The 7,192-nt window shown below is 35.2% G+C and overlaps 1 long non-coding RNA gene across 1 annotated transcript; it reads right to left on the reverse strand.

Annotated features, from left to right (window-relative positions):
* Positions 1–2,973: 2,973 nt before the first annotated feature.
* LOC130054453 (uncharacterized) lies at positions 2,974–3,500 on the reverse strand. Its single transcript, XR_008802772.1, has 2 exons — positions 3,467–3,500; positions 2,974–3,294 (listed from the first exon to the last, which is right to left on the reverse strand). It is a non-coding gene; the product is annotated as an uncharacterized LOC130054453 (long non-coding RNA).
* Positions 3,501–7,192: the final 3,692 nt, after the last annotated feature.

Consider the following 7,192-nt stretch of genomic DNA (forward strand, 5'->3'; position numbering starts at 1 on the left):
TCGAGTGCCTGTGACCCGATAAAGGGACATGGGCATTTTTGATCGATTGAAATTAACTATTTTTTGTTATAGAAATAAAGATCTTTTTATGAAAAAGTGGATTAAAATATTTTTAGACAGGATATAAAGATCGCTTGTCATGGCCAGAAAACCAGGAGCGGAGGTTAGAAACCAAGATTTCTGAACATTCTGTCAAAAGCACCCAACATCTCGACATACGTTTATGATAAATCAATTTAGGGAGCAAGCAAACATGACGAAGAACAGAACATTTTCGTTGAAAAGGCTTTCTTTCACCGAAGCCGTCAACTGATAGTCGAGTCACGTGGCATGTAAATATTTACAAGGCTCGTGCCTTGTTTTGAAATAAAAAGTTTTTGCGTCAGTTTTTTGAAATTTAGGTTTGTTGCTATGTTTTACATGTATCAAATACAATCACATTATTGATTAAATATCGAAATATTTCTGTACCAAACCCGAGTCCATGCCTCTTTACAGTATATGGAGAGTTTTGAGAAGGAATTATCTGTATATCTCTATCATAGTATCAGATCTGACCCAGAAATTGAACTTTGTTTCCTGTTCACCAAGTTGAACTGAAAGCGGATGAGACACATAATGAAATGAACTATGTGCATGACCAAAGTACATTCTAGTTGACAGATTTAACGTAGAATGTACTTGCGACGATGGTACTTAACAGGTTTGCGGGGAAATTCTCGTTTTAGAATAGTTATGGTGTCTCTTACAGCACGGTTCTTTTGTCACATATATAATATGTAACAGGAAGGGAGAAAATCCAACAGATGAGACTGGAATTCGAACCCAAGCCCCCTGAATCTGAACAGTCAGGTGTTCTACCAACTGAGCTATCTGGCCACCGGTGATCGAACCCGTCTTGACCATCATATCTACCCCCTTTAAATCTCTTCACACTTGCAAACATTCTCCCAGGATTTATCCCCTGACAGGCATGTCCACCTGTCAGTTTCGGGGGCTGGTCTACGGCACCAAAAATGTAATAGGAAGGGAGAAAATGCAACGGACCAGACCGGGATTCGAACCCAAACCCCTATCAACTGAGCCCGTCTGATGTATAGTAAATCTTATTATGGATTAGTCGTGTGATAATTCAAATCAATTGTCAGAGATATTCAAGCACATGCACAGTGACACAGGGATCCGGAACACCTGAGGTTCGAATCCTGCTCGAGTTGCAATTTTTGATTAATGACAAACAGATGAATCTTATCCGTATCAACACTGTTCAGGATATTTTAAGTAATATTTAGAATACGAGCTCCCTGTTGTATGAGAGATACAGGGCGGTGCCTGGCTCGATCTGTCTTGTTCCCGATTTGTTTTAGATATTACTTTCATTTCAAGTTCAGAAACTGTAACGTTCTGTCGGCTCAATTATTCTACATTTGTTCACACGTTCCCAAAATTTAATCAGCTCAAACCTTTCTTATATGAAAAGTGAATAACTATATTCAAGTTGTAATTTCATTCAATTTTGTCCATGGGTTGAGGATACCTGTGAAATGCGAAAATAAAAAGAAACGAAACCAAATGAAACGGAACTTTTATCGAAACGAAATATTCTATATCGAAACGAAACGAAATATTCTATATCGAAACGAAATATTCTATATCGAAACGAAATATTCTATATCGAAACGAAACGAAACGTAAATTGCAAAATCAACAAACAAGATGAAAATCTGGGGGGGGGGGGGGGTGTATAAAAGGATGCTTCTTTTTATAAAGTAAAAGCGGTTAGCTGAGATTGAGTCAGAGATCTAAAATCGAAAGAGCGTCAACCTATAACAGAAGATGAGATCCGAAAGAGCGTCAACCTATAACAGAAGATGAGATCCGAAAGAGATGAGATCCGAGAGGTTAAGCCATGCATGAAGTGAAACTAAGATTATTTCTTTTTCTGAGTCACCTCTATGGCAAACCCTTTTACTATTTATTTGTAAAATAAGATATCTCTTTAGATAAGAGATATATCTCTTTACACTAGAGATATATCTCTCTATTGGTTGTAGAGATATCTCTGTAAGTTAAAGAGATATTTTTATGCTAGGGAGACATCTCTTTAACCAAAAGAGATATATCTTTAGACAAAAGAGATATCTCTTTAACTGAAAAAGATATCTCTTTAAACAAAAGAGATGTCTCTTTAACTGAAAAGGATATCTCTCTAAACAAAAGAGATATCTCTTTACGCTAAGGAGACATCTTTCTCTTTGACAGATATCTCTTAAAGCTAGATAGATATCTCTCAAAGAGAAAGAGATATCTCGCTAGCATAAAGATATATATCTCTATCAATGTAAAAAGAGATATCTCTTTAAATTAGAGAGATATCTTTTTAAATTTTCAAAAAGAGATATCTCTTTCACTTAAAGAGATATCTCTTTAAATTAAACAGATTTTCCACCCGGTGATGGTAATGACGTTTCCCTGTTGCATCGCCATTAATATGATATAACCCTATTTTTTAAATAATCAAAATACTTCTAGTGTAAAAATGGCGGAAAAAGTTGAAGTGATGATTGGGGTAAAATTATCAAGTAGCCGAGAGGCTGTCTAGCTCACATATTTTATCAATTCATTGTCTTTGTTTTTTGTTACCTGTATACACTTCACATGCTTTGGCGGGCTTCCGGTTTAGGGAGAAATCCTTAAGTATTCAAACTAATAAAAAAAAAATTGGGAAAAAAATATCTCTTTTTGAGGGATATCTCTTTTTCAACAGTTAAAGAGATATCTCTTTAAGGTACTCCGTCCCTCAGGTGCAAAAAAATGAAGATGTATTTTTTTACCATTATTGTGAAGCTTTTCTTACGTACTTGTTATTATGACAAAGAATTGATAATTATTTACCATTGTATCCAGGTGATCTTATGAGATAATTGATCATTACGTATACAGTAAATAATAGAAAACAAAAAGAGTTATCTCAGTTTCATCAAATTGTATTTCATATACTGTATGTTGACTTGTTTGCTGCCTAAACAAAATATCCATTGGGTGAAAGGATTACAAAAATAAAAATAAATTGCATTGTATCCAGTAAAATATAAAAGATGATGACTGAAATCAATATGACATCAATTTTCAGAATGTAGAGTTATCTCTCTTCCATGAATTTGGACACAGCAGTAATGATAGATGTGCGCTTTGTAATCCTGGGCTTGCCCTGAAAATTCTCTGTAAATAAGCTGTGTATCCCATCATAGCCTCTTCTCTGATGTGCTATCTGCAGATGTTTGAAACCTAGTCCTGAAAAAGATATCTTTTTACACATGCTTTCAGAAATAATGTGATTTTCAACTAATGGCATAAGAGTATGTAGATTTTTTTGGGAAGTTTCCATCTGCTTTATGATATCAATGATGTACTTCATAGTAAAACTATACTGAAGATAAAATGAGTCAATATTGTGATGCTCAACAACTTTCTGGAGATATCTACAGTCTTCAACTGCATCTCTTAATGTATAAGATATATCTCTCTAAATGAAAGAAATATCTCTCAAAGTGAAAGAGATATCTCTCAAAGTGAAAGAGATATCTCTCTAAGTGAAAGAGACATCTCTTTTTTAGAAAGATATCTCTTAAAGTTAAGAGATATCTCTCATTTTAAAGATACATCTCTTTAATTTAAAGAGATTTCGTATTTTTCGAATAAATGCACAGGGCATTGTATCGATTGCGTTCGAATTTACTATTAAATAGTAATAAATTCGAACCCAAGCGATACAATTGACTGTGGAATAAATGGTAAAAGATCTTGCCATACACCTCCTCCAATAATTCATCGATAAAGGTTATTGGTCTCTCTGTAAACTCAGACCTTTTGGGAAATTTCCTGTAAATTGTGGGCCTAAAAATTTCCAGAAACAGCGACTTTTGGGTAAATAGTCCCGTAATCAATATTTTTTTTTAGAGAGGCTTAGCACAACTATCATAGCTCCGCCGGACGTTACATGTAACTACATTTCTAGTGCGTCTAGATTTGTTTTAGCCATTAGCTGCAGCTCACGTACATATGAATCATAACAGATACAGTTTCTAAAGAAAAATTGTATACAACATCCCTCACCAACTACTTTTGATGTCTGTGAAGAATGCCTGTGATATCACGTGGAATCAAATTCCACCCCCTCCTTAGCACATAGTAAATAATGATTAATTCTTTCATTTTGACAGGATAACACAATTAGTATCAAATGACTAGTTTACATTGTGATCCGCCTGTATGAAACATTCACAAACAGATAAATAAGAATAGAAAATACACAGTAAAAATATGATGTACAGCATGATACTAAAATATATATTGCCTGTCCACTTTTCTGACATAAAGATAAGTTGATTAAAAAAATAATATCACGTTCTCGATTGAATCATCGTGTTGATTTAATAAATTGCGGAAGATATGTTGTAAAAAGACCACACTCAAATATATAAGATGACCATATCCATGACTAAAACCAAACAAAAAATGAAAGATTCAATATAAATACCTTAGGTTATCGTATACCGCCTTCTTCGAAAAAATGTTTGATTAAGACCAATGGACCAACATAAAGAGTTGGTATTTCAGTGAAGGAAAAGTGAAGATAACGAACAGTGATCAATCTCATAACTTCTGGTATAAGGAATACAAAATTAAGAGATGACTAAACACAGACCCCTGGACATACCAGCGGTGGCATCAGGTGCCTAGGACGTAATCTCGGCTGAGATTCGGCTTAGCTAAATATTTGGACTGACGCCTTCACCGAATCTTGGAGCAGTCCTTTATAATTCATGCCTGGAAACTTACTCTCAGCTTCGGCCGGTTCTATCTTTTATTTTAATGCACTTAGGCGACACTGCTGTTCGCTTCAAATAAGTTACTTGACTAATAAGGTAACTCCATACTCGCGGTTTTATCTGATACAAGTTTAAAAATTGTATTTATTTCCATTTATTAGAGTTCAAACTAACAAATCATCAAACAAAATAGATGCGAGACGTACATAAACAGAATCATATATCATCGTCAGAAATTGCAATTTTCCTTAAAAAACGTTATCAAAATTCCATGCAAACTGGTTATGACGATATAGTAGCATTTATAACAATTTCATGAAACTGTATCTTCACAAAAATATACAAAATGTCAGTAAAAATAAAGGAAATATATCGCATGATAGACTTGATAGAGAAATCAATAAAAATAGAGTTATTGCCCTTGGATTCAATATTTTGAAACTTACCATTGATTATTCATTTATAACTTAGATTTTTGAAATATTTTATTTTTAACAAGATTTTTTACAATAACTATCGGAAAAAAAAAATAAATCATTGATTTTGCAAAATCTGATGACATCACAGTAGGGTGGAATTACTTAGACCAAATCTATCCCGTGGGGGTCCGGGTTAGAATAGGTCCTCAGTACCTCCTTGCTTGTCGTAAAAGGCGATTGAATGAGGGCGGTCTTTCGGATGAGACCGCAAAAACCGAGGCCCCGTGTCACAGCAGGTGTGGCACGATAAAAATATCCCTCCCTGCTCAAATACCGTAAGCGCCAAGCATAAGCCTAAATTTTGCAGTCCTTCACCGGTAATGGTGACGTTTCCATATGAGTGAAATAATCTCGTGAGGGACGTTAAACAATATACAATCAATCAATCAATAAACCAAATCTGTATCACTATCAATGCTGTATTAAACTAAGTATGAAAATTCCATAAAATAAACTATCGCTGAATTTTCCGTTCAAATGAAGACTTCTTTGGCGCAATATTTTTCTCTCCCAAAATTGACGAGTTCCTATAGTTTGTTTTTTAAATTAGCGATATGCAAGTAGGTATGTGGAGATACAATGAATCAGCAACTAGATAATACAGACTATAGGAACTCTTCAATTCCAGGCAATGAAATATTGTGCCACGGAAGTTTTCATTTGAAAGAAAAGTTTAGTGACTATTTTCATTTTGGGATCTTCATACATAGACGGCAAGCAATACAAAATTAAAAGTGAAAGAGAGTTAGTTTAACAGTCGAATCACTTCTTTGAAGCGAGCAGTAGTGTCACCTAAGTGCACATTAATTGCTAGAACCGGCCGGAGCTGAAAGCAAATTTCCAGACATGAATTATGAAGGACTGCTCCGAGATTCGGTGAAGGCGTCATTCCAAATATTCAACCAAGCCGAATCTCAGCCGAGATTACCTGGAATGAGTACCGGTAACACCCGCCATAAGCCCTATATCTTAATCAGGTAAACGGAGTAATACGTAGTCAAAATCAATGTGTAAAGGTCAGTCTAGCAATTGGTATGGAACACGTCAGACAGTATTGGCCCAATGATAGGTTGTATGGCAACCTAGATCAATATAACGACTATGGAATTTGTGAAATGTTGGCTTTAAACGAGACCGTTGAAACCCCTGTAACATGAACTTGTTTGTCAGTAGCCTGTAGACAGGAGTTTATGATAGTGTTTAGGGTGTACTATACGTGACAGGAGTTTATGAGAGTGTTTAGAGTGTACTATACGTGACAGGAGTTTATGATAGTGTTTAGGGTGTACTATACGTGACAGGAGTTTATGATAGTGTTTAGGGTGTACTGTACGTGACAGGATTTTATGACAGTGTTTAGGGTGTACTATACGTTACAGGAGTTTATGACAGTGTTTACTATACGTGACAGGAGTTTATGATAGTGTTTAGGGTGTACTATACGTGACAGGAGTTTATGACAGTGTTTACTATACGTGACAGGAGTTATTGATAGTGTTTAGGGTGTACTATATGTGACAGGAGTTTATGATAGTGTTTAGGGTGAAGTATACGTGACAGGAGTTTATGACAGTGTTTTGGATGTACTATACGTGACAGGAGTTTATGACAGTGTTTACTATACGTGACAGGAGTTTATAATAGTGTTTAGGGTGTACTATACGTTACAGGAGTTTATGACAGTGTTTACTATACGTGACAGGAGTTTATGATAGTGTTTAGGGTGAAGTATACGTGACAGGAGTTTATGATAATGTTTACGGTGTACTAGCTCAGACGTTTGTTTTATAAACTTTGCAAGTTATGTTATTTATAACATCAATGAATACCATAGCTTACAATCGAATTCTATGAAACAAGCGCCTTTATGTACTAGACGTG

The sequence above is a fragment of the Ostrea edulis genome, chromosome 1 (genome assembly GCF_947568905.1).
Source record: "Ostrea edulis chromosome 1, xbOstEdul1.1, whole genome shotgun sequence".
Lineage (NCBI taxonomy): Eukaryota > Metazoa > Mollusca > Bivalvia > Ostreida > Ostreidae > Ostrea > Ostrea edulis.